Genomic DNA, 10378 nt, shown 5'->3' on the forward strand with positions numbered 1-10378 from the left:
ATCTCTGTACCTGTCTCCAGTATTTTGTATTAGATGTAAGTGGCAAGACTATTAAGACACTGTTATGTTGATCAGAAGCAGCTAACCTGCAAGTACTTAAATAGTGTGCATGAGAGTTTGAATTTGATTGAATTCAGAATTTGAGACATGACTTAGCAATGCCAATGGTGTTGTGGAGAAATAATTTATCTGCTAATACAGCACAAAGAGGAGATATACAATATAGATAATTCAAGGGTTTATTTCGAAGATGCAGGATCAAGCTCAAAGTTTGCCAATGGAAGTGGTTACGTGAGCAAATAGCTTTCTGCAAAAGTACAAAGTTTTCTTTCCTGCTTCAAATTCAGGGAGACACAGCTGAAATCCATGCATAAATATTCAGCTCAATCTGAACTCTTGCCAAAGGGAAATAATGCCTTGAATCTCATTCTTTTTACAAAATACTGTCTCAACAAAATCCTTCTGAAAAGCAACAACAATGAAAAATAAAATAAATTGTTACAAGGCAGCTTTTATTTACAAAAAATTTATTGCAAATTTTATGTAAAGAAATGTTAAACAATACAGAAAGTTGCAGATAGTAGAAACATCTGGTGAAAACATAAAAGTTAATGTTTCAGTTAAAGACACTGTCAAGACTAGAAAATCTCTGTGGAACAGGAACAGCTTTTAAAAAGGAACAGAATAAAGTGGAAGAAAAAATTACAGAACAATGAATGACCTGGCTTGAAAGTTAGGTGTGACACTATAAGAGATAGGAGGACTTCTGAAGAAGGAATTATTGGTGTTTACAAGACATAAAACATGTAAATAACCAAGACTGCAGAGCATTGGGTGGATGCATTGCGGCAAACAGCAGGAAAAGCAGGAAGCTGTCCTACGTGGATAACAAGATATGGAGCTGGATGAACACGGCAAGCCAAGCAGCATCTTAGGTGCAGGAAAGCTGACGTTTCGGGCCTAGGCCCTTTATCAGAAGGGTTGCTCCTCATTTAAAATGTTATAATGGCAGGCCAATCTACATCTTTGATAACAGCCTGCTTTTTCTCTTCAAAGGCTTCTAGACTATTGGAAATCACTCTGCTCAGAGGAAAATCACATTCCATGGCAAAAAATTGATAAAGATTTTTAAATGAATTCCTTCTACGGTCCTTACAAAGTCAGTGTCATCATAGAATATAATTTATTTAAAAGCAAAATGGTAACACTAGCCTCATCCCACCCCCTTGACCCATCTGTCCTCCCCGAACTGATCAATCCCCTCCCTACCTCCCCACCCATACTCTCCTCTCCACCTATCTTCTTTTCTCTCCATCTTCAGTCCGCCTCCCCCTCTCTCCCTATTTATTTCACAATCCTCTCCCCATCCCCCTTTTCTGATGAAGAGTCTAGGCCCGAAACGTCAGCTTTTGTGCTCCTAAGATGCTGCTTGCCCTGCTGTGTTCATCCAGCCCCACACTTTGTTACCTTGGATTCTCCAGTACCTGCAGTTCCTATTATCTCTCTCAGTAACACTGAGCTGTATCTGGTTCAGAAAAGTAGTGAACTGAACTGAAAAATAACTTATCTATAATGAGGAGAAAATTGAGAACAAAGTGGAAATATTAATGGGAGAAACCTTTACCATTTAGATATACTTTGTCTCCACTAAAAGTATTAGCACACATCCTTGTACCCTTCACCAGATGAAACAAAATGAACTTTCAGCTGTTGATAATTGCTAAGATTCACTTTTTTGCAATTCTTTGAGGTATTTTCTTCCCCACCCAGTTTCACTATAATCAATCCCATCAGAAATACTTTTAGAATAGATTTTGAAAATGTTAAGGTCCCATTTTCATCAACCTGCAATTGGGTACAATTCAAAATATTAAGGCAAACTTACATTTGCAGAACACCCTTTGGAATCTCAGTTCATCACAAAATGTTTCAAGCCAAGTACTTGATGTGGTAACTGTGTTAATGTAGTCAAACACAATAGCTAAAATACGCAAAGTAAGATCTCCTAGTAATTAGATAAATGTTTGAGAATCAAATATTGCCCAGGACTTCAGAAATTACATTTGCTTCTTCAAGTAGCGTCAAATGACCATTTTACATTAGTACATTAAAATGGAGAATTTAACTAAGCATTTAGCCAAAATGAGTCTATATTAAAATACATTTGTTCTATCCCTGATAATTATGTGTTCTATTGCCTCAAAATAAGCAAAGTAAGTCACAAAATTGATAAAAATTAGAATTACCCCAGAATTTATAATTTACTTTAAGAGATGCTTAGTTTCCCATGTCTTTGTGATACTGCTATTTTCCAGGTGATCAAAGTAACCTTAATTCTTTTGCTGCCTTGCTTCATTGCTTTGTAGAGGACGACCACACCCATTGCAACCTCAAATAGCAATTCTGATCCATGATACAAAACACAAAATGGAAACATTAACCATATTGAATTGCAAATGCTAACAGCACTAACATTCCAGACTTTGGGCCTTTTCTGAAAATAAGAATGCATGTTTTCATTCCTTTAGAATTGGAATTAAACTATTTTTATTCAAAATAATTCCAGTATTCCACTCTGAAAGAGGAAATGATTTTTGACTTTAAGAAGCTAAAAGCTTTGTACACATGTCCATGATCTTCCACTAACTAATTGCAATTATGGAGGATTTTGCACTTTGAATTCACTTGCATTTTTGCAACTGAAGACCAAGAAGCTGCAATTTACCCAGAGATGGTACACTTAGCGTCTAAGATACACTAAAGGAACAAAACAAAAGTTGAGAGTTCTTAAACAGTTAAGATGACCTGGCAAGTTTCTATAATCCAAAGTATTATTTGATGTAGGAAAAGCAGCAAGATCGTATCATTAAACAGGAGCAGAAAAGGTGAGTCAAAAGGAAGTACCATTGAGCAGAATACCAGAAAAGTGGGGCGGGGTGAAGTTGACCAAACACATTGCAGCTGTGTTCACATATGCTAGTGTCAACGATGCAGGTGCCTTTGCATAACTAGAGACACTTACATTTTTTGATTACCTCAGTGTCAAGAATGGCCAACGGCAAAACCTCTCAGCAGCATAAAGTAGAAAGTCACTGCAGCATGAGAGAGTAGAAAAAGTTTGCATTTATTATGATCTGATGTGAAATCCAAATGTTTCTAATCATTTAGAATTGGTGGAATTAGTCTCCTTGTGGGTAAAACTTCCAATTCTCATTTTTGCTCATCTTTTCACACCATCAAGCTATTGGGCAACATGTTTGTATAGTTATTTCAAGCATTTTAAATTTTCACACAATTTGCTCATGCAATACTGAAGGAGATAAAAGTCCTTTCTAACTACATAACCACGCTAGATCATGGACATCACTGACAGGGATGGTTCATTAAGAAATCCATGTGCTGCTACCCACAGCTGAAGTTGCTACCTAAAAGGTTAATCACCTACAAAGATAAGGTGATTCAATCTCAAATCAAAGCTGTTAACGAGTCATTCAGGAATACATTCTTCCACATTCCTGGGTACTTTTCCTCAAATTTAGATTCTTAAGTACAATTAATCATATTCAATAACAAACCAAAATCAGATTTGCTGATTTAAATTGCCCTAGATGTGAGGTGACAGTGAGGGAACACTAATGAAGATCAAGTCATGTGACACTGCCACCCTTGGCTTTTCTAGGTAATAAGAGATCATGCATTGAGAAGATGCTGTCCAGGAGGCCTCAGTGAGTTATTTCAGTGCACTCTGTAGATGGTGTACACAGCTAGCACTGTGCATTTGTGGCGAAGGGAATGAATATCAAAGGTAGCGGATGCGGTGCCAAACAAGTGGGCTGTTTTGACCTCACTATAGTGTCAATCTTCAAGTGCTGTCAGAGCTGTCAAGTTTGTTCAATTAAGTGCAAAGTATTCCATTACAGTTCAGATATGTCTTGTAGATGTTGGAAAGGCTTTTGGGTGTCAAGGCAAATTACGTGCTACAGAATTCTAAGCCTCTGACCCACTTGTAGCCACAGCATACATATGGCTGTTACATCTCAGTTTCCAGTCACTGATAATAGTAGGATGTTGCTGGTGGAGGTTTCACCAATGGTAATGACATTGAAAGTCTTGGGGCAATGGTTAGATTCTCTCTTTGGAAGAAGTTATTGTTTGGTACTTTTACTGCATACATGTTAATTTGTCACTTATTGCACCAAGCCTAATGGTTGTCCAGGTCTTGTTGCATACAGACACAAGTTGCTTCAGTTAAAGGAGTTGTCAGAAATGATGTGGTGTGAAGTTCAATCAATCAGCAAACATCTCCACTTCTAATTTTGTCATTAATTAAGCAGCTGAATATGACTGGGTGTAGGGACTAGCCTGAGGAACTCCTGCAGACCTTTGATATCTGCAACTACATCCTTTGAGCTGTACAGGTCTCCAAACAGTGGAAAGATTTTAACCTAAAACTGCCATTGACTCCATACCAAACTCCCATAAATTGCTCCCTTGATATCACACTTCACCTCATTTCTAGACTTCAGCTCTTTTGTCCAGATGAGGAAATCATCTGGCGGAAAATCAAAGCATTCCTGGAGTGGGGACTCCTGGTGGGGTTGTTGTTGTACTGGCACTAGGGATTCTTTGAGGTCCAGGATACCTTGCAGAGCCCTGGAGCTGTGTGATGACCCCTTACACAGATGATGAACTTGACTTACGTAATTTTTTTTAAAAACTCAAAATGGAGCCAAGTTGTGGCAACAAAACACACCACTTGAGAGATGTGACAATAAATAATTCAATCATAAAACCATTAGTGAGTAGTTTATTCTCTTGCAAACTTGACAGCACTCATGACACCACTGGATCATTCACTCGACATTATATGCTGTGATCTTCTACCATTAATGAGGGTGATATTTAAGGGCACCCCCACCCCCATCTCCTATTAGTTGTGAGATTCCAGTAGCATTTCATGACTGCAGAACTTCGATCTGATTGCTTGGTATTAGGATTGCTTAGCTCTATCCTTGATTCTGCTCTGCCATTTAATGGCGGATCTGATTGGATTCTCAAATGCACTTTCCCAGCAAACCCCGATAACATTTCATCCTTTTGCTTAACGTCAATCTACTTCCATCCAAAAATATTTTGACTCTGGGTGGAGAACCATGCCTCCAGGAACTCCTATGCTCGTCTATATTTGACTTGAGCTCCTATGGTTACTTTGTCCCAGTTAAAGTGATGGCCTTCCTTGTCTGAATGTACTAATATTAAAAAGGAGAATTCGTCATGATTCTGCTTTTGCCACTTTTTCAGAAAAAGATCGCTCGGAATACTTATGACTCTGAGGAAACAGGTCACCCCATGTTTTAAATGGATAACACCTTAAAAAGAGTGATCCTTAGTTCTCCCATAAGAAACTCTCCACACTCCTTCAGCATCCTTTGTGTTCATTAAAGAGGCCACTTAATCTTTTAGGCTTGCGTAGATATAAGCAAAGCTGATTCAACCCTTCTTCCAAAGACAACCCACCTATTTCTGAAGGTCACCAGACCTGAAACGTTAACTTTTTTCCCCTCACAGATGCTGTCAGACCCGCTGAGCTTTTCCAGCAACTTTGTTTTCATTCCATTTGTTTCAGGTATTACTGACAAACCTTGCATGAAATTTCTTCTAATGCATTTACATCCTCCCTTAAATCAGTATCAGATATAGTCTTACTTGTGCTCTGTATAACAAAGCATAACCCCTCCAGTTTTGTATTCACCTCTTAGAAATAATTTATTGCAATCATTTCCTAAATACTTGCCTTGACCACACAACAGGCTTGTAAGATTCATACATTAGGGTACCCAGATCCTGCTACACCATAGGACTCAAATCTCTCATCATTCAGATAACATATATTGGGGATATAGCCTCTCCCACTCCCATTCTCAAAAAAAAACAGACCAGACATATTAGTGGCAGATTCCAAGAGAAGCACAGTGACAGTTCCTCTGGGCCAGACAAACGGCAGATATTAAAATATAAAAATTCTGTTCTCTCAAGATGAATATCTGCCACACAGTGGCGGTTTCTCATTTCTGGTCTTTGATCAAAAAAATATAAACAAAGAATAAATAAAGAATAAATCTGGACATATTCAACAGTAATCACTTGGACTCAAGCTCCTGATGGTTAACAACATTCAAACTGGACTATGCAAAGCATCATGTGTCACACACTGTCAAATAAATTTTGACAGAGTAAAGTTCTGTAGGAAGGACTAGTTTTTAAACAAATTCTAAATCTGGTAACAAAGGATGAGGTACTGAAATCCTTTTAGAAGTCATGTAATCTCAGTCGTTAGGAAAACATTACACCTGAGTTGAATGAGGAGGAAATGTATAATGCAGTTTTACATTACATTACTTAAAAATCGGAGCATTGAGACAAAGGCTCCAACTACTGAAACAAATTTAGGATTTGGTTTAATTTTTATTGTCATATGTACTCAAGTATGAACGTATAGGAGTACAGTGAAGTGTATAACGGGGCCTTAGGTACGAGTACCTTGGTACAGAAATTTAAGAACAAGGTAGAAAACAAAAACAAGGCTTTAAAAAAAAAAAATCAGTATTTATAGTAGGGTCGCCTTCTTAGCTTTCTTTATTACCTGCGTAAAGCTGCACATTCAATCATTAGTCTTTCTGAAGTGCTCAGCCACAGTTGCACCACACTTTGAGGAATGATCTCAACATTAGTCCACGCTGAGACCAAGCAGGGCCAAAAGCCCATGCTAACAGGCCCGAAAGCTGCCCACTTGGGTCTGTGCTGAGTCCAAGGCCAGGAGAGGAAAATATATACAAAAAAAGGAAAACGAACAGCAAGGACAAGCTCAGTCTGAGGCATCTTACTTTGTCACCATTTTGGATCTGGGAATCAACAGTAAACAAACTGACTTAGCCTTTCATACAGGCTAAGATTCAAGAACCTTGGTGCCATAATGGAATTGATGGGTTTTTCTGGAAAGGTGAGCTAGTTGGCTATTCTCATTTGAATCAGTTTTCGGTTCCCAAATGCCTCCCATTATTATACTCAACCACTAAGCAAAACAAATTCTACAAAAGGACTAAACAAACATTGTAATATTACACTTGCACAAGTCATCTTAGCACATATAATACAAGTTAACTAAAATGAAGATACAAGGGAAAACGTGAATTGCGAGCCCACTTTGGAGTACACTACAGCCAGAACTGCATTTAGAATTAGTGACTTAATCTCATCCCATGGTCTTATTGTTTATCACTCTTTTTATCTTTCTGGTGTGGCATGCAGCCCATTGCAATCCCATGTGACTATCAATGAGCACCAATATTGATACTGTGGTTGGCACAGGTTTCAATTTTTTTAGTGATTTTCTTTCATACCAAGCTAATAGTGACAACTGCCCTTCCATTTGGAAATCTAACTGATACCTTGGATTTCCAATCTGCTTTCAGATGACCTGTCTTTTTCCTTGACAGATGAATTTTTAACTGCTCACCACAGCCCCTCCCTTCATCAAAATTACATATAATGACACTATAATAGGGGTCAGTCATTCCTCAGCAAGGTTTCCTGACTTCAAAGAAAAGCAGGACTATGCCAAATGATAATCAGACATCTATAATTCTTTGAGTATAATGATTGCAATGATTGTGGGTGTGGTACTGAAGTATACAAATAAGACATTAGTGAAATATTACCATATTCCACGATGGCAAATTGGGTACATAAGATTGCTCACTATTAAATGAAACAATTATTTAATCAAGTCACCAACATTGCTAACTTGAAATCAACTTTCTAAATAGAAAGCAACAAAAAAAGTTTGATGGAATACTTAACAGGTCAGTTACCAATTGAAGCTGTCATCTTGTAGCTATTAGCTTGGCAAAATTCCTGATGCAATGAGCTGACAGTAGTTATATTAACTGGCTTCAGTAGTTTTCTAAGCCAAGCGAGGGGATGGTCACTTCTTTAAAATGCTTTAAAATTAATGTTGTAAAAAGTTAGCTTCAGTGATATGCTAAAATTTGGTGTTGTCAATTCACTCCTAAATCAAAGGTTAACACTTGCAATACCTAATATTTTACAATCGGGCAAGCAGTTGCATTAACCTTGAAATGTAATGTTATGAAATCCTAAGATTTTTATATAGACCTGAATTAGTGTTATCACTCTCACCAACTCCCAGAACTTTTTGATAAATCCCTATCAACTCAAAACAGTTAATAACACAAATGCCACCAGATGATCATACCATGGCATATGGTTGACAATATCATGCAATGGTTTTATTTTAAAAAAATCTACATTCATCTGTCTCTAATCTGGTTTGTAGAAGTCAATGCTCCCAGCTTTTTCCAATATTACTTCATTCAGTAATATATTTTCCCATTTGCAAACATCCAAAGGTAAATGAATGTGCAAGCTAGTCAAAAAAGAGAGATGTACATAGTTGAAAGATAATATTAATGATCTTTGCCAATTATACACCAAGCAAACAAATTACTTTCAATTTGTTAAGTGTAGAAAATTCAGAGGTTTTAATTATTATTTGTTTTGATCAACAAGTAGTATTAGAAGCCAATCAAATCAAACCATGTTTTTTAAAAAAGGTGGTGAATCCTTTGTTGAATTGCTGGACTCTTCAAACACTAAAGAACTTCAGTACTTCAGTTATCTGTAGACATGATTAGGCAACTTCTCATAACACAAAAAAAAAATCCCAGTAAATACCCACTTCCAGATTTTATGTTTTTGTAAGTCTATGAAAGGAATTACCTCAAACAAAATTACATCAACTTTACAAAAATACAAATATACTTTTGAAAACAGTGTTATCCAACCACCAAATGACCATGGTTTTATCAGCACAGTAGGAACCAAACTGCCTATTTTTCTCAGGAGGAAGTAATTTTCTCTTCCATATTATCTGCCATCTAAGAGGAACAAAATTTTATGGGCAGCATCATAGGTTTCTCAATTTCATTAGACAGCATGCCTTACAAGGAGATTCTTCTACCTCAAGCATCCAACTCACATTGTTGTACTCTCCAAAACAACTATAACTGAATATGCCAAGGTTTCTCAAATTGGAGACCTGTGACCAGTGGTGCTCCACAGGGATCTGTGCTGGGGCCACTGTTGTTTGTGGTATATGTAAATGATTTGGAGGAAGGTGTAGGTGGTCTGATTAGCAAGTTTGCAGATGACACAAAGATTGATGCAGTAGCAGATAATGAAGGGGACCGTCAGAGATTACAGCAGAATATAGATTGATTGGAGAGTTGGGCACATAAATGGCAAATGGAGTTTAATCCGGGCAAATGAGGTGATACAGTAAATGGAAAAGTCCTAGGGAAAATTGATGTACAGAGAAATCTGGGTGTCCAAGTCCATTGCTCCCTGAAGGTGGCAACGCAATTCAATAGGGTCATCAAGAACGCATACAGCATGCTTTCCTTCATCGGATGGGGTATTGAGTGCAAAAGTTGGCAGATCATGTTATAGTTGTATAAGACTTCAATTCGGCCACATTTAGAGTACTGTGTTTAGAAAGACAGAGATTCGGGGGGACCTGATTGAGGTCTACAAAATCATGAGGGATATAGACAAGGTGGATAGCAAGAAGCTTTCCCACAACCCCAGCACCCGACCCCCAGAGAAGGGGACTTAATTGCTGGGAGTCATGAGTTCAAAGCAAGAGGAGGAAAGTTCTTTACGCAGAGGGTAGTGGGTGCCTGGAAACACGTTGCCAGTGGAGGTGGTAAACGCAGACACGTTAGTGTCTTTTAAAATGTATCTGGACAGGTAGCAAAGAGATACAGGCCCTTAGAAAATATATGATAGGTTTAGGCAGAGGATCTTGATCAGCGCAGGCTTGGAGGGCCAGAGGGCCTGTTCCTGTGCTGTAATTTTCTTTGTTCTTTGGACAGTAACATATGCTAACACAACTTTGGAGTCATTTACAGGGTACATGAAACTGAAAGATGCTCATTTCATGTTTACATCTCTGCGTGACAACCACTGTAATTGCTACTTGTGCGTTTTTCCCAAGTTAGCTCCAAGCTGGCACATTTAAAAACTGGAGAGGCTGGATTCTATCAGAAACAAGCTGGGCATGCTGGCAGAATTCTCAAGAGCAATTAATTAACCAGCCAACCTGGCTCAAACTAAAATTTAACCTCAACTATTTGTGTTTTCACAACACAATAAATGTGCAAACATCTGATTTATGCAAGCAATAAATCTAGATGCTATTTATTCTATGGGCCAACCTGTCAATTAGAGGAAAGACCACAGACGTGAATCTCAATAAGTTGGCTAGAATTATTAGGATGCAAATACAAAGTCTTAGACA

The sequence above is a fragment of the Stegostoma tigrinum genome, chromosome 30 (genome assembly GCF_030684315.1).
Source record: "Stegostoma tigrinum isolate sSteTig4 chromosome 30, sSteTig4.hap1, whole genome shotgun sequence".
In the NCBI taxonomy this organism is placed as follows: Eukaryota; Metazoa; Chordata; class Chondrichthyes; order Orectolobiformes; family Stegostomatidae; genus Stegostoma; species Stegostoma tigrinum.